At 42.7% G+C, this 26860-nt stretch overlaps 1 protein-coding gene across 7 annotated transcripts in view; it reads left to right on the top strand.

The window, feature by feature from the left end:
* FKBP5 (FKBP prolyl isomerase 5) overlaps nucleotides 1-26860 on the top strand; it is a 1213834-nt gene that overhangs the window by 190690 nt on the left and 996284 nt on the right. Inside the window, exon 1 of one of the 7 annotated variants that reach the window (XM_044076598.1) lies at nucleotides 8148-8172. The exons of the other annotated variants lie outside the window; for them this stretch is intronic. The gene's annotated coding sequence lies outside the window, so the exon portion shown is untranslated. Of the gene's footprint in view, nucleotides 1-8147; nucleotides 8173-26860 lie in introns of those variants that run through there. 7 annotated transcript variants of the gene reach the window in all.

The raw sequence follows: 26860 nt of genomic DNA, 5'->3' as shown, positions 1-26860 counted from the left end.
ATTTTTCCTTAGTAAAATATTGTGTAGTGACTGTGTTTTTGTCAGACTAGAGGTCCCATCGGAGTTGAAGGGCCTTCCCCTGTCAGTTCATTGTTTGACTAATTCCGTATTATTTTTAGGGGTCTTGGATCCGTTACTTCTTTTTTGGTATTGTGTTTAGTCCTTGTTAAAAAAAAAGAAGAAGAAGAGAGAGGAAAGAAAATTCTTCAGTGTTAGTCAGTGTGTTTTTTGTGTTTCTTCTTGGCTAGTTCACTGTATTTGGATTGCCATAATGTCACAGGCTCCTAGGCCTTCAGGATTTAAAAAGTGCACTAAGTGCAGTTTTAAGATGTTGATCACAGACGACCACTCTCTCTGTGTGTATTGTTTGGGCGCCAAACATTTACAGGAGTCCTGTAGTGTGTGTCACGCGTTTTCCTCGAGGGTCCTCCAAGAGAGGAAAAATAAATTTATATTAAAAGGCCTTATTAAACCTTCATTTGAAGAGGCATTAGCTTCCTCTCCTGCTCCTGCTAAAAAGAAAAGGGCGTCGGCTCCGACCAGTCCGTCGGAACCGACCGCCAAAAACATAGGCAGGCTTCTCCTTCGGCTCCACGGACTTGGAGCCGAGGCGGAACGGTTGCCTCGATGCCTCCAGCCTCGACTCCTCTGGGTTGGAGCCGTCGTCTGGGGCATCGAGGCGGGTCATCTTCATTGGCTCCACTGATCTCGGAGCCGATGAAGGTTGTCCGCTCAGACACTTCCTCCTCGGCGAAGCCCTCTTCGCACCGATGGAAATTGGTTCGACATTTCTTGGCGCCGATAATTGTAGAGTCGATTCGGCGGTCCCCTAGTCCCTTGGAGCCGTTGGAGAGGCCTACTCAGACCCATTCGGTCTCTTCCAGGTCATCAAGGATGTCAGATTCGGACATAGACAGAGTGCTCCAAAGACTGTTCCAGTCACCAGTCTTCCAGAAATTTGTTTCAGCTCCGACCCAATTGGCTTCGGAGCCGATAGCCAACTCCATTGCCATTCCTCCTCCGACCGCTTGGCTCCGTGAGCAGGTGCAGATGGAGCCAGTAGAGATACTAGGGTCGGCTCCGACCCTTACTCCAACCCGCCTTCAGGTCCGAGTTTAGCACGGACTTCTTCGGCCGGACCGGGTGACGTTTTGGGACCAATGCTGTCGGTTCCGAGCCTCCTCTCGGTGCTTGACGCGGGACTTCCGTCTGCTATCATGGCTCGGGGACCGGACCTCCCAGGATTCTGGGGTCCGGCTTTCAGAGCAATGAGGAGTGCTTTGGCCAAGTCTTCTTCGGCCATCTCTGCAGCTTTACCGGCACCTTCCCTGGGCATGGAGACTGGGTCTTTGGCAGTTCCCCTGTCTCTAAGCGGAGCCCTGGGCCTGAGGTTACCCCCACTGGGGTTCCCTCCTCCTGAGGGTTCTTGAGTTGTCTTGGAGGAGCCCCAAGGAAGAGATCGTGCAAGAGGAAGCACGTGGACTCCCCCGACGAGTCTATTACATCGGACACTGATCTTGATGATGCGGAGGGGTCCCCAAAGTCGTCCTCGGATGATGTCTCATTTGCGGACATTCTAGAGATCCTTAAGCAACGAGGCGGCTGGAATTCCAAACCCCCCTCCGCTGATGAGTCGGTGTTTCTCAAGGCCTTTGGGGCTCAGCCCTCCGCCTCCTGGGTGTCTCCGCCCTTCGACGAGCTCCTGGATTTGGTTTGTCGGAGGGCGTGGGAACATCCAGATACTGTGGAACCAGGCCGAAGGGGCGGGCAGAGTGGCAGGCACAGGCGTGGCTCTACGGAGACAAGCCTGGCTCCGTTTGTGTCATTTTGCAGAGGCCTTCAAGTCTTCCTTTGCCGACGCTCCCTTTGATGGGTCCTCTTTGTTTGGACCCAAGGTAAAAGACACTCTTACCCGCTGTGAGCAAGAGGGAAAGACTTTATCTGCCGTAGGAGCACGTTATTCCACTCCCTTTCGGCCTTATCCCAAGGCTAAAGAGGAGGGAAGATGTGGTTCCAAATCACAGAAATTCTTTCCTCAACAGCAGGAAGATTCCCTTCCAGAGGCAGAGGCGGGAAATTTTTCTGGGAGAGGCCGTCCCAGAGGCGGCAGAGGACCCCGCAACACTGGAGACCGCGAGTCCTTTCATGGCTCTTCAGCCTCGCACACTTCATGAGGGATTGCCCGGCTGTGCTGCTCGAGCCAGTCGGGTGCCGATGCCAAGCACCTAAAAGCCTGGGAGTCTATTACTCAGGACAGATGGGTGCTTCGGATAGTGCCGGAGGTTACACCATTCCCTTCACATACTCTCCCCACCGTCCAAAAAATCCCGGACCCACCACCCAGTCAAAGGGAAATTGCAGCCGTGAAGCTTCAAAGCTGCTAGAAAAGGAGTCATCCAACCGGTCCCCACAGACCAGATCGGATCCGAAACTACTCAAGGTTCTTTTAGTGCCAAAAAAGACAGGGGACCTGAGACCCATTTTGGATCTCAGCAAACTAAACCAGTCCATCATGAAGTCCAAATTCCGAATGGTCACTTTACAATCCATTCTCCCATTGTTGGAGAAAGATGTTTGGATGTGCTCCATAGATCTCAAGGACGCCTATTATCACATACCGATACATCAGGCGTCCAGGAGGTATCTGCGCTTCAGCCTGGGAGACAGTCATTTCCAATTTTGTGCACTGCCCTTTGGTCTCACCACAGCCCCAGGGTGTTCACCAAGTGTCTGGCAGTAGTGACTGCTCACCTGAGGAGTCTCGGATTCCAAGTGTTTCCCTATCTGGACGACTGGCTCCTGACTGCCACCACCAGGCATCTACTACTAGAGAACCTACAAGCCACTATCTCCCTGGGTGCTTCCCTGGGAATTACATTCAACTGGTCAAAGTCTGTCTTGCTGCCTTCTCAGCGCATAAGATTCATAGGAGCAGAGATAGACTCAAAATTAATGCGAATCTTCCTTCCTACCGAAAGGATTCAAACATTACAAGGTCAAGTCCGAGCCCTGCTTCTAAGATCCAAAGCCCCAGCCAGGATGGTCCTGCAACTTTTAGGTTCAATGTCTGCCACGGTTCTCCTAGTTCCTCTGGCAAGATTGCACATGAGGATTCTTCAGTGGCTGTTATCGACACAATGGTCTTTTCAGGATCTCCCCCTCAATCATCACATACTGATTACAGAAACGTGGAAAACGGGACCTCCGCTGGTGGCTTCTAACATCCAATCTGAATCAGGGAAGACCTTTTGTTATACCCCCTCCGGTGGCCACCTTGACAACGGATGCCTCCCAGATGGGGGGGGGGCATTGTCTGGGCAGGTCAGTTCAGGGTTCTTGGCTTCCAAACGAAACATTTCTCCATATCAATGTGTTGGAAATGAGGGCTGTACTTCTGTCCCTACAAGCCCTCCACAAGTTTCTCCCTCAAGGCATTATCGCTATCCACACAGACAACATGTCGGTGGTCTGGTATCTAAACAAACAAGGAGGGACCAGATCTTACCCCCTTTGCAGAGAGGCCATGAGGGTGTGGGAATGGGCAGTGGCTACCAACCGCTTCCTGGTAGCGACCCACATTCCAGGAAAATCAAATGTATTGGCAGACAGACTGAGCAGGACTATTCTCTCTCCTCACGAGTGGTCCCTGAACGAACAGTAGCAGCTCAGATTTTCAAAAGATAGGGGATTCCGTGCTGCGACCTGTTTGCAACACCACACAACACGAAGTGCAGAAAGTTCTTTTCCTTGACCCCGTCAGGAGAGGCAGCCACGGATGCTCTAGTCCAACCTTGGCCAACAGGACTGCTTTATGCTTTCCCTCCGGTTCCACTCCTCCCCAAAGTCATCCAGAAAGCTTCCCAATTGGGGTCCACAATGATTCTAATTGCTCCGTACTGGCCTCGTCAGGTATGGTTCCCCTACCTACAGAAATATACTCTGGACGGTCCTTGGTTTTTGGATCTAACTCCGGACCTTTTGGTTCATCAGTCGGGTCAACAGCACCAGTCCCTTCACACTTTGAAATTAACAGCTTGGCTCCTCCACTTCCAACTTTAGTCAGAAATCACACCTTGGACCCAGAAGTTATTCACATTTTATCTTCAGCCCACAAACCTACCACTAAGAAATTGTATCTCAGTAAGTGGAAGAGGTTTGCTATCTGGGCTCAACTCAGAGGCTTAGACCCTATTACTGCCCCGATACCAGAGGTCTTGAAATTTTTGACATCCTTGTTTAATCAAGGATCTTCAGTCTCTACTATTAAAGTCCAATTAGCAGCTATCTCCAAATTTCACAAATCCATAGACCCACCGTTGATGAGCAGCAGACTATGTAAAACTTTCATGAAAGGTGCTGTGCTTTTAAGACCCCAGTTTTCATCCTGCGCCTCCGTGGGATCTTGATTTGGTACTTCGTGCCTTAACATCTGCTCCTTTTGAACCGGCTGCTACATGTGAGTTGAAATACCTGTCTTGGAAAACTGCCTTCTTAATTGTTATTACCTCTGCAAGAAGAGTTTCAGAACTTCAAGCCCTATCTATCAAACCACCGTACTTGATTTTTCACAAGGATAGAGTATCACTTAGACCTAATCCATCTTTTGTTCCCAAAGTTTGTTCTAATCTCTGTCTCCAACAATCTCTAGAGCTACCAGTTTTCTTTCCAAAATTTTCAAGCAAAGCGGAATACACCTTGCATACGTTGGATGTTCATAGGCAATTGCGCTTCTATCTAGATAGGACTCAACAAATTCGGAAAACAGATCAATTGTTTGTGTCCTTTTCAGATAATAAACTGGGTCAAACCATCACTAAAGCCACTATTGCCAAATGGATTAGAGATTGCATAACTCAGGCTTATTCCTCTTCAAATAAGCAACTTACAACATCTGTCAAAGCCCACTCTACTAGAGCTATGGCTACCTCTATTGCATTTCATTCCAAGCTCGCTATTTCTGAGATTTGTGCTGCGGCTACTTGGTCCAACCCGCACACTTTCATTTCCCACTATAAATTGGATGTGGCAACTAAAGGGCGAGCATCATTTGGTTCCACGGTACTCAGGAGTGTTTTCCAGTGAGCCACCCAGGATATAGGTGCTAGGGACGCTGTCCCATCAGTCAGAATGTAGGCAAGATAGGATCACATAACATCTTTTAGTTATGTACTCACCATAACTAACTTCAGATGTTTGGGATCCATCTCGCCCCATTCTAATCTACCCTCCTTCCCCCTGCCTTGGAGATCAGAAGAGTTTGAACGGTTTGAGTTCTACTGTTTTTATCTTGTATCATCTGTCAGTGTTATATAAGCAGTGCATGCGTGTGTGCATGTATGCGGACAAACTAGATCTGGGGGACTGGTAGTGGTGCATCCTGGGATATAGTAAGCTCAGCCAATAAGAGACTTCGCTCTTTGGCATAAGCGTGCCGAGTCAGAGCCGAGGGATCGGCTCCGAACCCATCAGTCAGAATGTAGGCGAGATGGATCCCAAACATCTGAAGTTATGGTGAGTACATAACTAAAAGTTATGCATCATCCTTTTATTTCAATAAATGGTCAGCTTCTTATAGTTGTGGTGTGTTCTCAACAAGCTCTGTTTTTGGATTTAGTTTTGGTTGCTGCATTTGAGGCACTTTACCCTTGATTGTGATTGTCTACTAATACACTTTTCCCTAATCCCCCCGCAGGGGGAATCCCAGAGGGACAATCTGATACATGATTGGCCTACAGGACTTATGTATGCTTTCCCTCCCTTTCCCCTGATTCCTCAATTTCTAAAGAAGGCCCTTCGGCTGGGAAGCAGAGTAATCCTCATTGCTGCTTACTGGCCACAACAAATTTGGTGTCCCTTCCTTTGGCCTCACCCAGTATACCAACCATGGATTCTGGCTCCAACTCCATAATTGATCTCGCACCCACAAGGGTTGACTCACCCGAACATTTTGAGTCTCAAGCTGACAGCTTGTTTTCTCCACTTCCAGTAATTGCCAGATAGAATAACCTTACCTCCCATGATCTCCTTCTGGCTTCACATAAACCATCCACCTGAAAATCTGTCTTAGTAAGTGGAAGAAATTCCTTATTTGGTCCCGAGAAGGAGAACTAGACCCTTGCTCTGCTCCTGTTAGTGTGGTTTTGGATTGTCTGTCAGGTCTTCTTCATTCAGGAGCAGCAGCCTCCACCATTCGAGTACATTTGGCTGCTATCTCACACTTCCATAATAGATTCCAAGACTCATCATTAATCTCCCATCGTCTCTGCAAAACCTTGTTGAAAGGGGTCTTGCATATCAGACCACCCTTCAAAGAACTGATTGAGCCTTGGAGTTTAACACTAGTACTACAATCCCTGACACAATCACCTTTTGAACCTGCTACCACTTGAGATTTAAAGTTCTTATCCTGGAAATCACTATTTTTAGTTGCCATTACATCAGCAAGATGCATCTCTGAGCTTCAGGCCTTTGTGTAAAACGCCCCTACATGGTCTTTCATAAGGACAGAATATTACTCCGGACTAACCCTTCTTTTCTGCCCAAAGTTATTTCAGAATTGATAATTAACCAGACATTTGACTTACCAATCTTTTTTCCTAACTACTCAAAGGAGAATACTGTCTTCGTTTGCTGGATGTACATAGACAATTAAATTTTTATCTGGACAGAACTAAATCAGTACGTAAAACAGACCAGTTATTTGTTTCCTATTCAGGCCTGAAATTGGGAAACTCTTTCTCTAAAGTGACCTTATCTAAGTGGTTGAGAAACTGTATTTCCTTGGTCTACCAACATAATAAAATTCATCTAGCGTGCAAGGTCAAAGCACGCTCTACTAGGTCAGTGGCGACTTCTGTTGCTTTTCATTCAAAGGCTTCAGTGGATGATGTGTGTGCAACTGCGACTTGGACTACCCCTCATACCTTTATCACTCATTACAAATTGGATTTGGTCTGCAGGGGAAGTGCATCGTTTGGTTCAATGGTACTCAGGAACATTCTTCCATAAGGGCCTCTCAGGACATAAAGTAGCTAGGGACTCTGTCCCATCAGTAAGGAATGAATGAAGATTAACAACATCAGATAAAGAAGTTATGTCTTACCATAACGTTCCATCTCTGTTGCTCACCTTCATTCATTCATTATGTCCCACACACCTTCCCCCTCCAAGGGGCTCCTGGAGGATTGGATTTGGTCCAAATCTCGCATTAGGGGTTCTGCTCAGAAAAAGTGTCTGCTTTCTTTATCACGGGCAAACTCAATCTGAGGTCACAGGGAGAGGGGCACTATGGGTAAAGCTTAGCTTGAGAGTTTTTTGGCAGGCATAAGCTTGTTATAAGGCCGACTTGGTTCCGAGGATGGAACAGATACCCATCAGTAATGAATGAATGAAGATGAACAACACAGATGGAATGTTAATGTAAGAATATAACTTCTTTTTTTGGATCTCATTTTTGGTGTGTGCTTGCTAAACTTGGTCCACAGGAAAATTCAAATGTATGTATGCAAGTTTTTACTTTTGTTAAGTTGGAGTATGTGAAAAAGAACACACAGAACTAGTGCTGCCCTTCTTGGTTTAAAGTTACATATACGCTAGTATTTTAAGTGAAATATCTGCTTGATTGACAGATGTAATTGGTGTCTCAAAGGATATTGTATGCATCTGAAAATACTGAAGGCTGTGTATTTCAGTGCTTTGTTTAAGTAATGTCTGATGTCATCACAATGTGTAGCTTTGTAGCCTTTGTCATGTGCCGTTACTGTACTTGGTGTTGCCTTTGTGAGTACTGACTTGAAATGTCTTGTGCATTACGTTATGCACATAGATGCTTGTGAAAAATATTGGTTTACGTGTCTAATTTGTATATTGCAGTACCTTTTATTGCTTTTGAGAGAGGATTTTGTCAAGCAGCACATTTAACATTGGTTAAAGCATTGCTGTTATGAGACAAATGCACTACGCAGCATGTTTCAAAATGTACCTTGCTATATTTAGATATTACAAAAAGCAGTTAATTGTTCACTGTTCTCCATGTACTGCGCAGTATGTTTTCTTACTGTGTCCTGTACGTTGACACTGGAGGTTATTTGCAGAAGCAGTTGGAAATGATTTTTTAAATGAGTTTACATTGGACTACTCTAGTAAAGTGGATCTGCACCGTCCAAAACAGAGGTAAGGGAATGCCTGCATCTTTAATCTCTTCGTAAGGACACATTACCAGTTAATACAATAATGGATGGTTTTGTGAAATGCAGCTTCTTTGTTAGAAAAGGAGTGTGTTTGCACATGGTGTAGTCTGAGAATACAGTTGACAGTCTTATGATTTTCCTAGCATCAGAAGTAAGTGTAACATTTGAGTTAATTGCACTGTTGTGTGTAGTGACTGTTAAGCATTACAGTTTGAGATCAGGTGGAGGAGGCTGTGCTTGTTTTATTTTCCCACTGCACATTATAAACATGGCAATGCGCCTGACCATTCAGTGCTGATATCAGTAACTGCTTTTAGATTGTGCTGTGCATTTAGAAATACTGTTCTCAATGTCTGTTTTCTTTTGGTTTGTGTGTGTGAAAGTTGAAAGTGATAGTTAAGAGGATTAAAGCTGAGATATTTGATTCCTTTTTCCCCCTTTCCCTTTTGTACAACTCAAGTTACCTACCCACACAGGACGCTTGGGTTTTCCCAGAAAAAAAGCACTTGTGCTTAGTGGATTTACCTGGTTAACACATTAAAAAAATTCTCTGTCTTGAGACATGACCCCATATTGAGTCCTCAGAGACGTGCAGTCTACAGATTGCCTCTAAGTACAAGAAAGTAGCTAGTATCCCATATAACATGCAGTAAATGTTAGGAACCATAAACCATAGAATATGAAAACTGTATGCCAGGACTGTCTGATTTTGGACAAATGTCGCTAATTGGAAGGGCTTTTCCCTCTGATTTCTTCATCAGCAGGTGGAGGTATGTGTGTGCACGTGTAGAAGATGCAACAACACTTTTAAAAGATAAAATTCTGAGTAGCTGCAGGAGTGGTTCCTTTGCTTATCAGGCAACATAACTAGCCAATTTACAGTGTTATGAAAAGTGACTTTTAAGAGTATGGTTTCTATAGTTCTTGCTAAGTACTGGTTCCTTAATAGGCAAATCACTTGGCTCTTGACACAAATTCTCTGAAGCTTTCTTTTCCTGTATTGCATGCAAGACAGTGCTGTTGCCTGCAGAAGTGACCTGCTGAGAGCAGCACAGAAGGTAAAGCTAAAAGCAGTAATATCACTGACTTCAGAGAAACAGACCTTGCTAAGATCATCCTTATTTTTAAGACTGCTTGCTGTTTTACATGTTATCTAATATGCTGGGAGACTAAAATCAAGGACATTATATTTTGGGCTTTGTCCCTGATCATTGAGCTAAGAGGTTGAGAGGTGTGGCTGGCTGTGGATGAAATGTGACTGAGTGCTATGCTGTCACTTATTTGATTATTCCAGGCTGGCTTTGCAGGACTAATTTGCTTTGTGCGAAGCAAGGTTGAAGGGAATAATTTTACTAGGGTGACCGTTGATGGAAGTAACTTAATCTGTTTGCTCTTAAACAGTCTGACTTTATAGGACTGGTTTACATCTGTCTGAAATAAGTTGAAATGCTCTACTTTCTGTCAAATGTTTGTGTAAAATATAGTAGAAACTATCTCTTGCTTCACAGACTACCCCTTATTTTGCCTCTTATTTTGTGCTCCTTGTGATGTTGTGGCAAGCCACTGAGAATTGCAGTCACTAAATAATGGCAGACATTTGAGTTTAAGACTTCAGTTTCTTCAGAAAATGTGTGATGTTATGTAGTCCTATATCACATCCATTATTACATGTGGGTTCGCAGCCGATCCTCAGCTCCAACTCGGCCGCTTAGAAAACCTGAACACTTCTGATTGGCTCGTGGCTAATAGGTATGCCATGATGCATGCGCACATTCCCCAGATCTCATTTGCCGCGTCTTCAGTCGGAAGCTTCTTTTGGTTGGCTGTGGCTAAGTGATTTTGTTCTTTATTATTCTACTTGTTAGAAGTTTTTAACTTTGTGTGAAGTGCTTTTCTTATTGTTGATAGCCTTATTGTGATACCGTTTTACTTAGAGGTGCTAGTCTGTTCCCTTTTCCTTTACACTAGGTTCGTTTAAGTTAGAGAACCTAGTAAAACTTCCCTGGTTGTTTGCTGTGAGAAGAAGGGCTAGATTTGTTTAAGTTAGAGGATCTAGTTCCTCTCTTGTTGAGTGAGTGTGTTGCTTTTTCTCTTCTATCACCTATATTGAGACTGCCATTATGTCTAAAAAACATAAAGAGCATAAACAGTCAGGATTTAAAAAGTGTACTAAATGCTCTCAAAAAATGTCCATCACTGATGGACATAGCGTCTGTGTGTACTGTTTAGGGGCCATACATCTTCAAGAGACTTGTCTCTTTTGCCATTCTTTTAGTCCTAGAGTGCTCTAGGAACGGAAGAATAAGTTGATTCTAAAAGGCTTGTTAAAACCTTCTTTCGAGGAAGACCTAGCCAGTTCGTCCTCCTATGCTAGGTCGCATTCTTCTGGTAAAGATAAGGGCAAGACCTCAAAAAGGCCTTCTCCAGCCTCAACTTCTGTCTCTGAACCTCCACAGAAGTTACCTAAATCAGAGATGGCCTCTGTCTCTTCGGCTCCACTGTCCTCGGAGCCGATCGAGATTCTGGACATGGGCATTGCAATATCTGCATGCAGTGCTTTGGTGACGATCACTAGCAGTCCTTTTTGGAACCGGTTTGCAGACATTCTTCTGTCTCGGAGCCGACTCCTGTAACCGACCCTGCTCTTTTTCCTCCTCCAACCCAGATTGGGCCTTTGGAGCCGATGCTGTCGGTACCGACTATATTGGTGTCCTCGGCTCCAGCACCCTGGGTGGCTGTCTCGGAGCCGAGCTCCACTCCGACACTGTCGGCACTATCCGAAGTGTTTAGGATCCAAAGCTCTTCGGTCGGGCCAGAGGAGGACACTTGGAACCGAACCTCTTTGGTGCCAAGTCTTCCTCTTGGTGCTTCAGCCCGAGTGAGCTTGGACCCTTCATTGTTCTCGGAGCCGATTCCTTTGGAGCCATCGGCACCTACGCTCTCCTCAGAGCCAGGGCGTCGTTCGGAGCCGTAGAAATCGGTTTTCATGAAGATAAGGAGCATGTTGGATAGTTCATCTGTACCACGTAGGAGTACCGATGCTATACTCCCTCAAGCGCCGACTACGGTCTTAGCATCCTCTCTCCCTCGGGATGGTAGAGACTCACAGCCTCAGGACCCCCGTTTGGGTGGTCCCTGATCTTCTGAGACCTCCCCAGATGATCCCACTGAGGAGCTCCCTCAGAAGAAATCATGTAAGAGGAAGCATGTAGACTCCCCTGATGAGTCTGTCACATCTGACACTGACCTTGATGAGTCGGAGGGGTCCCCTAAGTCGTCCTCTGAAGATGTCTCTTTTGCAGACATTTTGGAGATCCTCAGGCAGAGAGGCAGCTGGCCCACTGTTACCCCTTCCGATGAGTCAGTGTACCTGAAGGCTTTTGGGTCTCAATCCTCAGCTTCATGGGTGTCTCCTCCATTTGATGAATTACTAGATCTCGTGAGTCAGAAAGCATGATTACAGATTCTTGCAAAAAGGACCTACGCTGGTGGATTCAACCAGGTCATCTTACCACAGGGACTCCCTTTGTACCGCACCAACCCGTTGCCACTGTGACCACGAATGCCTCTCAGATAGGGTGGGGGGGGGGCATTATCTTGGCATGACTGTCCAAGGCACATGGCAAGAGCAGGAGGATCTGCATATCAATGTCCTAGAGATGAGGGTGGTGTTTCTAGCGTTGCAAGCACTTCACGACTCTCTCCCTCTAGGGACGATAGCTACCCAGATTGACAACATGTCGGTTGTCTGGTATCTAAACAAACAAGGGGGGACCAGATCATACCCATTATGTCGAGAAGCCATGCAAGTTTGGAAATGGGCGATTTCTTCCCAACGCTTTCTCATTGCAATGCACATCCTGAGGACTTCCAACGTAATAGCGGACAAGCTAAGCATGGCAATATTGTTACCTCACGAATGTCCTTGAACCAGAAAATAGCCAGTATGATCTTTCAAAAGTGGGGACAACCCTGCTGCGACCTCTTTGCCAGTCCCATCAACACCAAATGCAGCACCTGTTTCTCTCTTATCCCCACTCCGGGGGAATCTCCAAGAGATGCATTATTCCACGATTGGCCCCCAGGACTACTTTATGCTTTTCCTCCTTTTCCACTCATCCCCAATGTCATACAGAAAGCAATGCTGTTGGGAAGCAAGATGATCGTCATCACTCCTTACTGGCCTCGTCAGATTTAGGTTCATAGGTTCATAGGTTCATACTAGGCTATCTGCCCTAGGGCATTTATAAGCCTAGCCAGAGTGTGTGTGGCTTTCACCACCCCTTAGGATGAGAATACTATACCCATTAGTTTGCTGTGCCTCTGTCCAGCAGTGATACAGAGATGATTCCCGGGGTAAACCTACGATCTCCCATCCACTCGTCAAGATTTCTCTTGAACAGAGTCAGTGAGGGGCTCTGCCTCACATGGACTGGGATTCTGTTCCATAGTGTAGGGAGTCTCTGGGTGATGAATCTGTCCCTCCAGCACGTCCTATTTATATCCGTGTTGAGGTTTAAGTCTCTTGCTCTCGTGGCTCTGGTGGATTTGGATTTTTGAGGTGGAGCATGTCCATTAATTCCGGGTTGGACATGGCCTTGTATGTCAGGCACAGATCACCTCTGAGCAGGCGGTATGCGACTGAATAGAGCTGGAGTTTCTTCAGTCGGGCATCGTATGACATATGTTTGAGCCCCTTTATCCTTTTGGTGAGGAACTTTTGGGGTCTTTCCAACTGCTGCAGGTGTCGGGTAAGGTACATTCGAATGGGGCGTTGTACTCAATCATTGGTCTGATAAGTGAAGAGTACAGGGGTACAATGACCTCTCCTGATCTGGATGTGAATCCCTTCATGATCAGGTGGGCAATGTAGAAGGTCTTCCTAACCACTTTGGCAATGTGAGTGTCAAAAGAGAGGTTACTGTCAACTTGGGTCCCCAGGTCCCTGATAACTTCTTCCGTGTTTAATGGATTACCACCTATGTGGTAATTAGGGTTACCTTGTTTTTCCCAAAGGGTATGACTATACATTTTTGGCATTTAGCTTAAGGCCATGGCTCTGGCACCAGTTATCCATTTCTATGAGACCTCTCTGGAGGATGTCTGTGTCTGATGGAGTGTCAATTATGGTGCCCAGTTTGCAGTCATCTGCAAATTTTGTCAGCCACAATCCCCCTATGTTTGCTTGCACTTCAGAAAAATAAATGCCGAACAAGAGAGGGCCCAGGACTGAGCCCTGTGGGACACCGCTCGTGACCGGCTTAGAGTCTGACATGGCACCAGCAACTCTAACCCTGTGTATTCTGTCCTTGAGCCAGTTTGCAACCCATCTTGTGACATATGGGTTTACATCTAAGCTGGTGAGCTTTTCTATGATGCCCGAGTGGGGTATTGTGTCGAACGCTTTTGCTAGGTCAAGGTAGGCTGTGTGAACTGCCTTACCCTCATCAATGGCCTTAGTGACTGTTTCGACCAAGTTCAAGAGGCAGGATCTGCCCTTGACAAAGCCAAATTGGGTAGGATCTAGTGTCTGTAGGTCCCCAATGTCTTTATTTATGAGTTTCATTATGATCCTCTCCATAGCTTTGCAGACAAGGCTCGTCAAGCTTATGGGGCGGTAATTTCCAGGGTCCGTAGAAGCACCGCCTTTGTGGAGTGGGACCACAGTTGCCGTACGCCATTCTTTGGGTACGTATCCTGTAGTAAGGCTAAGATTAAACAGCAGCTTTATGTGTGGGTTTAGTTCCTCATTGAGTTTGTGTAGCACACAGCCGGGGACACCGTCCGGTCCCATTGATGCTGTGTTTTTTGCTTTAGAAAGAGCAGCTCTCACCTGGGCATCTGAGATGTTTGGGAGGCTAGACTCTGGTGGGATAGATATTTCTCCTTTTGGGGGGGAGGGAGGGGAAAAATTTGCACTGAACCTGTCTGCCAGTATGTTGGCAATGTCTGTGGGTTCAGTGATTTTTTTATCATTTTGGACTAATTCTGAGCATATCTGGGAGTTTCCACCCAGGTTTCTAACATAGCTAAAGAAGGCGTTATGATTGTCTTTTGTGTCATTAGCGATTTTTCTCTCAAAGTTGGCCTTGGATGATTTTATGAGTGATCGTAGTTTTTTGCTAGTATTGATCAGAGATGCCTTCCCTTTTAGGGATTTTGCTCTGTCATGTAGTAGCTTTCTCCTCTTGTTGTAGAGTTTGTTTATGGCTGGGGTCCACCAGACTGGGTGCCTGCCTTTGGTGGAAAGGGTCTTGATTTTATTAGGGATTGCTTGATCCATACATTCCTGGAGGTGCTCGTAGAAGGCATTTGTAATGGTTTCAGCAGCGTGGGTTGTGGTTTCCACTGGCTCTGGGGCCTTGAAGGATACCACTCCAGTCTTAAGAAGTGTGAAGTTTGCTTTTGAGAAGTTCTTCACTGTGGTCTTTTTTGCTGGGGTGGGGCGGGATGTGGATCTCCAGTGAGATTAATTTATGGTCTGATCTCACCAATGAGGATATACTTCCGTGTGGAGCATTTTGTCCCCATGTTTGTGATGATCAGGTCTAGTATATTTTCTCCTCTTGTGGGAATGGTGACTAGTTGTTCCATAGCATTTGAGTTTATGAACTCAAGGAACCTTTGGGCTAGGGTGTTGGGGCTTGAGTAATGTTCCCAGTCTATGTTTGGGTAGTTGAAGTCACCCAATATGATGGTGTTTGGAGAGACATTCATACTCTCCAGTGTCTTCAGGAAGGCTGTGTGGGTTTCCTGAGTTTGAGAAGGTGGTCTGTAGCATGTTACAAAGTGTAGGGCAGTTTTACCTATGGTTAATTGCACCTGGATGGTCTCCGATGCTTCGTGCGTTGCCACTAACCTGGAGGTGTGGGTATCCTTTATGAATATGGATACTCCCTCCTTTTGTGGTTCGGTCCGGATTTTGGGGCGGAACGCATGATATGAGGTATAACCTGATAGTGCTGGGGTGCTCTCAGGAGCCTTGAACCAGGTTTCAGTCACAGCACAGACATCGATGTTCTCCATACTGAGGAGGGCTTCGAGGGCGTGCATCTTGAGGTTTAGACTTCTGGCATTGAGCAGTATTACCCTTAGTTTTTCTCCATTTTTGTTTTCTAGGGGTAGGTTTATCATTTGAGCCTTGCCTAAAAAGGCACTATGGGGTGGCAGAGCCTTTGCCAATATCCGGAAGCCCAGGGGTGACAGGTGCAAGCCGTCCCTTGCGCAGCAGCGTGGCTTGTCAAGCATGTCATCCCAGGCAGACAGACATTGGATCCCCTTAGAATGACACCAGTAATTAAGCCAATTATTAAAGCTGATCATTTTGTCTCTGTATTGTGGCATCATTCTTGGTGAGGGTAGGATACTGCTCAGGGCCAGGGTCATACCGGCCTGGGCTACATAATCTGAGAGCTCCTCTATGTCTCTTTTCATGTAGTCCAGGGAGGTACGTCTCAGGTCGTTCACACCGGCATGGACAATGACTGAGTCATACTTGTACTTGCTGTGGAGTGACCTGAGTGCTTGTGTTATGTGGTGGATTCTAGCGCCTGACAGGCAGCTTACTGTGATCTTTTCCTTGTTCAGTCTGGTGAGTGGGACGTCAGTGTGTCTGACTATGGAGTCACCTATAACAAGTGTGTCTGGCATTGTGTTTGGCCTTAAGGGCTGTGACTGTTTAGCACACTGACTTTGAGAACTATGTGTTGCATGTCTTATGTCTTGAGGTGGCAGTTGCTTGGGTGTCTGCTTTGAAGGCCTCTGTAGTTTTGGTAGATTTTTGATCAGTGCCTCCGAGTATGTCTTTGTGTTTGTTTTGCAGTTGTGATAGTTCTATGTGAAACTGGGTTTGTGGTGTGCGTGGTTTCCTTCTCCTCCTGTCTGGTCTTGCCAGTCCTGAGTTGAGAGAGCTCAGCCTCCAGTTTGGCTATATAGTTGCATCTCTCACATGTATTTGTGTTTTGTGGGAGAAGGAGTGGGTTGTCTGTGTACATGAGGCAATTGTAACATTGCCTCAAGATGCCCAGATTCACCAGCTGAACAGGAGAGGATTTGGTTTACTTTTCTCGGGCCTCATCTGTTGGACTGCCCATGGACTCTGGGCCCAGTGCCAGACCTCCTGACACACATGTCAGGTTCTCTTCACCCCAGTCTCCACACTCTCAAACTGACAGCATGGTTGCTCCAGTTCCGTCACTAGTCAGGCTTCACGATTTGTCTCCAGCTGTAACTCATATTATTACCTCTTCTAACAAGCCTTCAACCAGAAAATTGTATCACGGTAAATGGAAGAGATTTTCCATATGGGCAAACAGTAAAGAAGTTGATCCATTTACAGCTCCCATTACTATTGTTCTAGAGTTTCTTTCAGAACTCTTTCACCAAGGTTCAGCGGCTGCTACACTCCGAGTTCAACTAGCAGCAATATCTAATGTTCATGTGGGGATTAATGATTCCAGTCTTATGTCTCACAAACTGTGCAAATCCTTTCTTAAGGGTTCCATGATGTTAAGACCTCCTGTGCAAGACCCCTTCCTCCTTGGGATCTGAATCTAGTCCTGTCTAGACTTACTCTGCCACCCTTTGAACCAGCCCATAGTTGTCAGTTGAAATTTCTGTCTTGGAAGACTCTTTTTCTGGTAGCAATAACCTCAGCCAGGCAAGTTTCTGAATTACAGGCTCTGTCTGTTAAACCTCTATTTAATTTTTCACAAAGATAGGGTCTCTCTCCGGACCAAGCCTTCCTTTATTCCTACAGTCTGTTCTCAATTTCACTTAAACCAAACAATTGAATTGCCAGTGTTCTTCCCTAATCACTCCAATAAAGCAGAGTATACATTCCACCAATTGGATGTATACAGGCAACTATGTTTCTATATCCACTGGACCAAAGAATTTAGAAAATCAGAACAGCTGTTTATTTCCTTTGCTGAGGCGAGAATGGGCTTGCCAGTTTCCAAGGTTACATGGTACTTACGTATTATCGCAACCACTTTTTCGAGGTAATAGCGCTCGCTTCCTGCTGTGTTGATTTAACTGTAAGTATGTACAGGATCACATTGACAACATTAACTTTATTAAAAATCCTTGTTTAGGTAGGAAAAGCGGTATGACATGTGAGGAATGACTGCTTGTTTCAAGCTATGCCGTTTCCCCGACATCATGTCACTGGAGATACATTTTCCCACAACACTTTTGTGTAACACGCATTCCATCTCTCAAGCCGTAAGCCCCCCGCTTAATGTAACAGACTCACATGCTGACAGTTGTCTACTACTTCTTGACAGCTACAAAAAAAGAGAAGAGACCAAAAAAGGGGGGGGGGGGGGCAAAGCTGTCAAACTTTGTTGTGCAGCATAGTTTCTTAATAAAGGTGATGGCACGGAATGCGGTGACAAGCCTTAATATCCTTTTATTCCTTCTTACTGGTACCATTATCAGTGCTGACATGCGAGGAGGAGTACATTCCGACGGCTCAACAGTGCATTAGCGATCAAGAAGCAGCAAGCGCAAAAAACAGCATAAGTACACCAAAACCATGATCTGCACCATTTCCCACGATACCCCTGCCTAAAACAACCTTTCAATGTGAAGGAAAACACACTTCTTGACATAGCGGCAGCATGACCGTCTACATCTGTGCACGGAGAAGCGAGCGGTATTACCTTGAAAAAGTGGTTGTGATAATACATAAGTACCGGTTACACTTTTGAACTGGATCTCTAGTTGTATTTCCTTTATTTATAGTTCTCAAGGAAAGGAGTTACCCTTTAAAGTCAAAGCGCATTCCACCAGGTCCTTCTCTACTTCTGCTGCTTTCCAAGCAAGTTGATGACACGTACCTGTACTTGGAAAACAAAACATCTAGGGTACCCTCTATTTTTGGGGTATCCAAGGTCCATAAAGATGTTTCAGATCCCCCTTTAAGACCCATTGTAGCATTTGAGGGTTCCAAGATTTCCCCTTTGTCTAAATTTTTAGATTGGAAAATGAAAATATTGTGGGGTAAAGACAAATATTTACTAAAAGATTCTTGGGAGTTTCTTGGGAAAATTACTCCAGATTTAAGGATACAGAATCTTAAATTTGTTACTATAGGTGTAACTGATTTATTTTCTGTTATACCGCACGACGTGGGGTTAGCCTGAGTTGAAGAGGCCCTTAGATAAGGCCCAGGTGTTAGTGAAAATAAACTTTACATAACTTTGGAACTGGCCGAACTTATTTTGAACAACAACTTTTTGTATTTCCAAGGCAAATTTTTCAAACAGGAATCTGGTGTAGCTATGGGGGCCAATTGTACCCCCACCTATGCAGATATAGTTTTATCTGTATGGGAGAAAAAATTCATAAACAACAGCAAGTATGGAAAGTATTGGGACTTATACACCAGATTCTTGGACGATATATGCATTTTTTGGACTGGTACAGACAAATTACTAGAAGTATTTATTGGGTACTTAAACCAAAGTACCACCTTTTTAAAGTTAACACATCGTGTGACTATTAATCAGGTCAATTATTTAGATGTTTCCCTACATGTGACTGAAAATGGGTTTAGTTCTGCTATATACAGGAAACCCACTTTTTCCAACACTTATATCAGGTTCACTAGCGCCCATCCTTTATATCAAAAGAAGGGCATTATAAAAGGACAGTATGCCCGGGCCTGTTGTATGACATCTAATGAAGACAACTTCAATAGAGAATGTGATCTACTTACAAAAATATTTTTGGAAAGGGGATATCCCATTGAATTCATCATGGAAATACAAAGACAGGTTTGTTCTAACCCATTTTAGGGACAGGATTAATACAATCTAATCCATACAAAGACAGTCACCAGGAAGGTGATGCTGTTTCAGGATATAACAGTACATTTGTTACCAATTTCAGTATTAATGCTTATGCAATCAAAAACATTGTAGAAAGTGAATGGGCCAAATTTAGTGAATTCACAGATTTATTAAACTTAATGGGGAAACCAGTTAAAATTGTTTTTCGGAAGGGTTATAATATCAAAAAAATTTTGGAAAATACTAAACATTCTTCAATATTTTCCAGTAAATCAAAGGGTACATACAAGTGTGGTGCATGCCCTCAATGTAAATATATCATGCATAAACAAGAAATATTTGTGACAGCTAGGAAAATATGGTTGAAAGCATCTAACTACTCTAACTGTAATTCTCAGGGGTTGGTATACATTGCTATGTGTGAGGGGGTCTATGTAGGAAAAACTGAAAGAACTCTGAAACGTAGAATATATGAACACATGAATGACATTCTGAAGCAAAGCTCTAGAAATGCCCTGTATAAACACACCCTCCAATGTCGCCAAGCTAAATTTTATTTTTATGTGGTGGAAATGGTTCCTAAAGAGCTTAGGGGAGGCCAATGGGAAACAAAATTAGAATTTAAGGAGACATATTGGCAAATCATTTTGGAAGCCAACAAGCCTCCAGGCATGCATGACCATATATCTGTTGCCCCTCTACTCAAACTTAGATCTGCAAAATTATAGTGTAAATAATTATGGAAAGCTAGTGTGTAATAAAAAAAAATTATAAAATTTTTTGTATATATAATCTTTACACATTTCACTTATACTGGCTCATGCTGGGAGCATGTAACCCATCCTATTATACATTATATATTACCTTTTACATACAATTTATATGTGTTTCTATAATATGTTTCATTTATTTCATTGTTTCAAGAGTTTTTAGTATATCAGTTATCTATATTTTATATTATTGCAAATGTTTTTATATTTAAACTTGGTTTTATAAAACAAAGTTATGGAATTGGTTGACATTTATGTAGAACAACCAATATAAATGAATTTTAACCAAGGGTTCTTAAAAAGTTTAATTAATTAATTAATTAATTAATTAATTAATTAATTGGATAAGTATTTTAACAAGATGAATAAAAAGGAAGTGATGACATGATGTTTTTTTCAATACCTGATGAAGTTCGAGTGTAACTTGTACGAAAACATGTTGTGGCAGTTAGCAACGTTTATATATTCAGAAACGTGTTGTGGCAATTTTCCATCTACATTTCAATAAATTGGATATGTTATCATTCCGTGGTACGATTATTTATCTAGAGAACGTGTAGTGGCAGTTTTCTACGTGTTTCTACATCCACTGGGTATTCATTATTTTGTGGTCATGTTCAGTATGACTGGTATTTTTGTTTGGATGTTAACTTCAGAGTTACAATATCAGTCAAGTCAGTTATTTACAGACTCTTCTGTACATCTTGCTAGACAAAAGTGGCATAAAATCACTGCAGATTACACAACAGATAGCAGCGACGAGGTTCATGGTGAACTGACAAAAAGATTAAATAAACTTCTAAAAGACAGACAAAGTTCAAAAAGTTCAGACAACATATGCAAACACTTTTTCAGAAGTGCAGCTTTAAAGTCAGCAGAACAGAATACTGACAAATATAATCTGGTTAGTAAAGAGTTAAAGCAACAGCAATTAATTGCGCTGATAAGAAATAATTTACAACATACTATTCTACCTAAAATGGTTAAGTGTACACAGCACAAACTTTCATTCAGTTAAAGCAAGGCACTTAAATAGTGATTTTAAAACCATTTCAAATAACAAAACAGTTCTAGGGCATAAAAATCAAATGAGAGTAGTTAAACGCAGAAAAGCATGACGTTACAAGACTGACATGCACGCATTTTTTTTTCCATCTAAAGTGCAACAAAAGGCAGACCACAGCAAATGTAACTCATGTGTATCTCTTTTGTTTCTTACAATATTTTGTAATTGTATGATAGCATAAAAAATAGTATAGACTCCAGTTAAAACAGTATTCAAAAGCATTATTATGCATACTCAGGCAAATTACGAATATCAAGTTGCAAGAATATTTTAACGAATGACTGAAGGTACGAGTAAGTGATAAAGGAGTTATGGGTTAAGCTTCTGGAATGCGCAAAAAGAAAAAAGTAAGTAATGTGAGCTCAAATCTTTCCAGGCTGAATGGGTAGTTACGAAAAATGTTGCATGACATAAAATGTTACTGGTACTGAAATCTATAAGGGCAAGGAGACAAGACTGGTTGTCAGGCCAAATGGCTTACATTTTTCTAAAATATTATTGTTAAATATTCACATACAGCATTAAATAAAAGTCTACAAAAATCCTGTTTGGTAATTGTAATAAGACCACAATTTTTGCAAGTAAATACCATACCGAATACAGTCAGTACATGGGCTATGGTATGTAGTTAAAATAAGTTATGCAGGTCCCTTTACAAAAAGGGAGGGTACAAAAGCTACTAGTACTACAACTTTAATAGTATAGGCAACAGCAAAAGCTTTATAAAAATAATCAAATCAAAAAGCAAATATGTAAGACCAATGTGTCACGTCTAGGTAACAGCCAAAGGGCAAGCAAACATTCAATTCTCACAGCATAAAGTAAATAAACAATACTGAAATAAAATAATGTATACTACAGGGGGTAGGGCATGCTTTCATTTACACTAACTGTGTAACGGTCCTGCAAACAAAGTGTTAATACCAAAAATACATTTTACTGTTTAAGGTAATGTAATTAGCAGGCTTCAGTTTAATGCTAGGTTTGGAAACCTAGACTGAGTATACATTACAGCCATGTATATACAAATGCAAAAACAATCTGTACAAGCAAGTGTATTCTGTGCAGTATATAGTAAATGATTTGTTAAACTGTTCACAAAAATTGCTTCTCAATTAATTTATATGTATAGTAACAAGTCAAAGCTTGACATTTGTGACATGTTTTTTTTTCAAAAAACAAAACTGCAATGCCTTTGCAATAAAATCCTCAGGCATTGTCAGAAAATTACTGTATAAGACATCACTGTATAAAGTCATATTCAGATTCATCCAGTTCTAATAGTAATGGTTGGCATCATCGTGTTAAAAAGTTTTGTTTCCCAATGTGTTTCTACTAATATAAACAGTTTTGTATTTAAAATAAAACAGAGGGAATTTATACAGTTGTTGTGTCTTTCGGCTTTTCCCGGTTAGGGGTCGCCACAGCGGAACTCCGGTCTGCTAATGATTGGTAGTTGATTTTTCCGTGCCGAGTTACCAGCCCTGACATACAACCTACAACGAAGGTATGCCCATTCATGCGTGTCTCCACGCAGAAGACGCTCTAGCTAAGAATCGAACCAGACAGCGCCTGACTGTGAGGCGACAAATGTATAAATGCATGTGCACATCTATTTGCTAGTTAAATGTATATACACATCTGTTGCTATAATATATGTAAAAATAATATAGTCAGTTAAATACATGTATTTCTGTTTACTAGCATACATATAGTAAAGGGATAAAATGGTCTTAGCTAAAAGCAAGGAATCAAATAAATAAAGCAGCATTCATTCATGCAATGTAACAAAGTCAGGTACAACTTGAGACAAGCTGAATGTTCAGTGTCTAAAACATGCTTCAAGAAATATAAATAAAAATGCAGCTGCGAGACAAGGCATGCAGCATTCAACACAGACATCTGTATTTCATTTGCATCATTCTGAACATCAAAACAGAGGGAATTACAATATTTCATAAATAAAACTTAGTAAAAAAATGCTACATGGGTGCAACATTTGCCAGGAATTCTGTTAGGGGTAAAAGCTACCCCAAACAGCAAGACAGGGATTTCACCATTTGAAATCATGACAGGCAAAAAAATGCCCACACAACTACCTTTTGATCCAGAGATTGGACATAACAGACATTTGTTAAAGGTAGCACAACATCAACGTGTGTTAAAAGACATCATAGAACAGTGTGATTAAGTAACGGAACAAATAGGGCCTTTGGTCTGTAAGGTCAAACAAAGTAAAAAGAACAAGACCTTGCTAGTTCACAGGGATCAAATGAGAGTCATTGTTTATAGTGATCAGCAGCAAAATGCATCGTTTTTAAAAGAAGGGGGTGCAGATGGTCAATAAAGTTTATGTTTCTGTTTTGTTAGAAACAATCTACAAGACTGAATGTCAAGCATTGTGCAAAGTTTGCTAAAAGTATTCCTTAAAGGTTGTTAGGACAAAAGTTTTGATAAACATGAAAAACGTGATTGTTATTGTAAGCTGTACTCAGTGGGCACCTTTTGGTGAAATGCCAAACAGGAATCAGGGTTGGTTATTACAACATTTCACGAATGACACTAAGTTGGGAAAATGCTACACAAAATCGATCACAAGACAATTTCAGTTATAAAAAGCATACAGCATGTACCTTTCGGAGAATAACATTTAACACAAATGTAACTGCATGGTTAGCTAATCAAGGTCAGGCATACATAAAGGTAGGAAAAAAATCAGACTGACAAACATTTCAGAAAACAGCTCCGTCTCTATTAAATGCTGTACATTACCCCAGAAGATGTAACAATTCTAACAAGGGAAGACATCATACAAAAAATGTCAGTGTGTTAATAATAACACAAAAATAAAAATAAATTTCACATGGGAAAAACAGGTATAATTTCTACCAATCAGCTAAAGCGTCTACTGTGTGGAGACATGCGTGAATGGGCGTACCTTCGTTGAAGGTTGTACATCAGGGCTGGCAACTCGGTACGTAAAAATCTGCTGCCAATCATTAGCAGACCGGAGTTCCACTGTGGCGACCCCTAACCGGGAAAAGCCGAAAGATACAACAACAACTCTGTTTATTTGTACAAATAGCACAACGATACATGGAAAAGGACCATGGGTTGGAATACTTACCTTTCTGGGTAATAAGCCAGTACTTCATACAGATCAGGTGGTAAAAATACCATCCACTTGTACCATGATAGGACAACAATACCAAAAAACAATATTGCACATCAATATTACATCCCCAAGTTGTAAAGCCTAATGCAGTTTTAAAAGAGCTTGGTATGAAAACTAGTAGGACAAAATATCTCACAGATTGTACATTTACAAGCACAATGTAATCTTACTATTTAGCAAGTCATCACAAGTATCTTTAGTAGATTACAATTTAGTACTAATGTATCGAAATTTGTAAATTAAACAAAATGTTGTGTAAATGGACAATATTGCCTTCAAATTTCAAAATGTTTGTTAAAGTGGCACCACAATTTGTATGTGTGGTTTCAAATAACCCAGTGTTAATAGTAAAAGATGAAAACAAAAGCTGACACGCCCATAATTGGTGGGACATGTTTACAGGGTGGTCATCATCTAAAACTAAATTGTTAAATTGGATAATACATCCTGTGTTAATAGTTTTAAGAGTCATAATAATAATAACAGCGTACAATAGTTTAATATGCTGCAGGTTATGGAGAGTTGCAGTAACTCAGCAAGTTGTGATTGTAAATATGAGCAAAGTCATAAATGCTGTAAATAGCAATGCTAATGAAACAAATGCAGTCTTTTCTTTAACTAAAGTGTAGTCTGTTCCTCAAACAAATAAAAAAAAATGGGGAACTGAAAAAGTTTAGTATACACTGTCTTTTCAAACTGTTTCTTACATTATTAGCTTGAATAAAAAGCTACAAAAATGATATGACATATAAAGGGTTAATGTACAATAATATAAAATGCTGAGAGGTTAGAAAAACAGTAAGTGTGCTGGCAAGCATATATAGCTGAGTTAGATATTGGCATCCTTGTAAAAAAAACATGTTATTAAGAAACAAAGTTTGTAAAATAGCTACGCAGATGGCAGCTGAAAGTACATCGAAGTAACTTCAAGGAAGATAAAGCCGGAACACAAGCAAGATAGTGCTGGAACACTAAGTTTCAGATAATGCAAGACTGAATTTCCTGGACCAAAGAACTATACCAGACCTTCTGGTATAAATGTAACTGTGCATAAACAAGATTTGGGAATTTTCTACAGAGAGCTGACATATTTGTATTGCTTGCTTGTAGAACCAAAAGGAAAATATAATAGTATAGCTTTTCAACTGAAAAATGTTGTCTCCGTGTATTTATTGTACTCAGTACAATACAGTAATAAGACTAGTTAATTACAATAAATAGTTAAATGAACTGTGGTATGCCTGCATGCAAAGGCATGTAACAGAAAGAAACCAACAGGAAGGCAGTACAGAATTCTTCAAGACTCATACCTGTTGATGCCATGATGGTGGCGGCAGCCACTATAAAGGAGATGTCGGAGACTTCTACATCTGTTCAACCTCCTAATAGAGATTCTAGGATAATGGACAGATTCGGGAAGCGCATGTTCAGTTTGACGACCTTTGCACTTCGGTCTCTGAACTACCTGACCCCACTTCACCCATCTACAAAGAGGTCTCCTCAAGGAACTTGGAGATACTCTCCAGGGTGCAGTAGCCGACTTGGTGATGGATAAGGTGACATCTCTGCTTGCTACCCTCGATTCCATTGTAAACTTGTCCATGCGCTTCGTGTCTTATGCAGCTGATGGAACGAGTAGGACTACGGGCAGAGGAATTGGTCGGCAGAGACATTCCTGGATGCACCTTTGCTCTTTGTGAAACCCTTTAGGTCGTCATTTGTGAATGCCCTTTCGATGGTTTCTCTTTATTTGGACCAAAAGTAAAGAGACCCTCACCAGATGCGAGCAAGATGGTAAGATTCTATTTGCCGTTAGAGTCCATTTTTCTACTCCTACGAGACCTTATCCAAAAGGTCAACGGGGTGGGAAGATGTGGTTCCATAAGACCCAAGGAGCCTTTCCAGATTCACAAGGTGAAGCCTCCTCCATAGGCAGAGGGGGAGGCAATGGTGGAAGATGACACCCACATGGCAGAGGGGTTCCGCAGAACCAGGGTGGCAGGGATCAGTTCCTCGGGAAACCTTATCAGTGCTCCTGAAAGTTGGCCCAACTGTCCTACTCTGGAGGCAGTCGGGAGATGTTTGTCTTTGTACCTAGGCGCCTGGCTAAATATCTCAGAAGACCAATGGGTACAAAACGTTATATCCAGAGGATATTCCATCCCTTTTCACTCTTATCCAAGACCAACAAAAGGAATACCAGATGTTCCACCCAGTCTATGGGATGTGGCATCTGTAGAGGTCCAGAAACTATTACAAACAAGAGTCATCCAGCCAGTTCCAGCAGACCAGCAAGGATCCAGAACTTACTCAAGGTTCTTTTTTAAACCAAAGAAGACAGGGGATGGAGACCTATTCTGGACCTCAGCAGGCTCAACAAATAAGTGGTGAAGACGAAGTTCCAGATGGTCACGCTTCAGTCCATTCTCCCGTTTATAGGGAAGGACAATTGGATGTGCTCTATCGATCTACAGGATGTGTGCTACCATATAAAAATGGCCAGGCCATCCAGGGATCACCTGTGCTTCAGGCTGAGAGCCAGTCATTTCCAGTTTTGGGCACTGCCCTTTGGTCTCACTACAGCCCCCAGAGTGTTCACCAAATGCATGGCAGTGGTCATGGCTCACTTGAGGCATTCAGGAATCCAGGTGTTTCCTTACTTGGATGACTGGCTCCTTACCGCACCCACCACGCATCTGCTTATTCGGGCAAGGGATGCTACCAGGGATCTAAGTTCACAGCTGGGCATTACGATAAATTTAGAAAAGTCTGCTTTATTGCCGTTGCAGCGTATAGTCTTTATAGGAGTAGACTTAGACACGGTCAGCATGTCCCTGAAGCTCCCTCCTGAAAGGGTTATTGTC

The sequence above is a fragment of the Protopterus annectens genome, chromosome 7.part0, assembly GCF_019279795.1.
Source record: "Protopterus annectens isolate FY-2018-M chromosome 7.part0, PAN1.0, whole genome shotgun sequence".
NCBI classification, from domain to species: Eukaryota; Metazoa; Chordata; order Ceratodontiformes; family Protopteridae; genus Protopterus; species Protopterus annectens.
The sequence above is the reverse complement of the archived record's forward strand: the minus strand, read 5'-3'. Positions and strand labels throughout refer to the sequence as shown.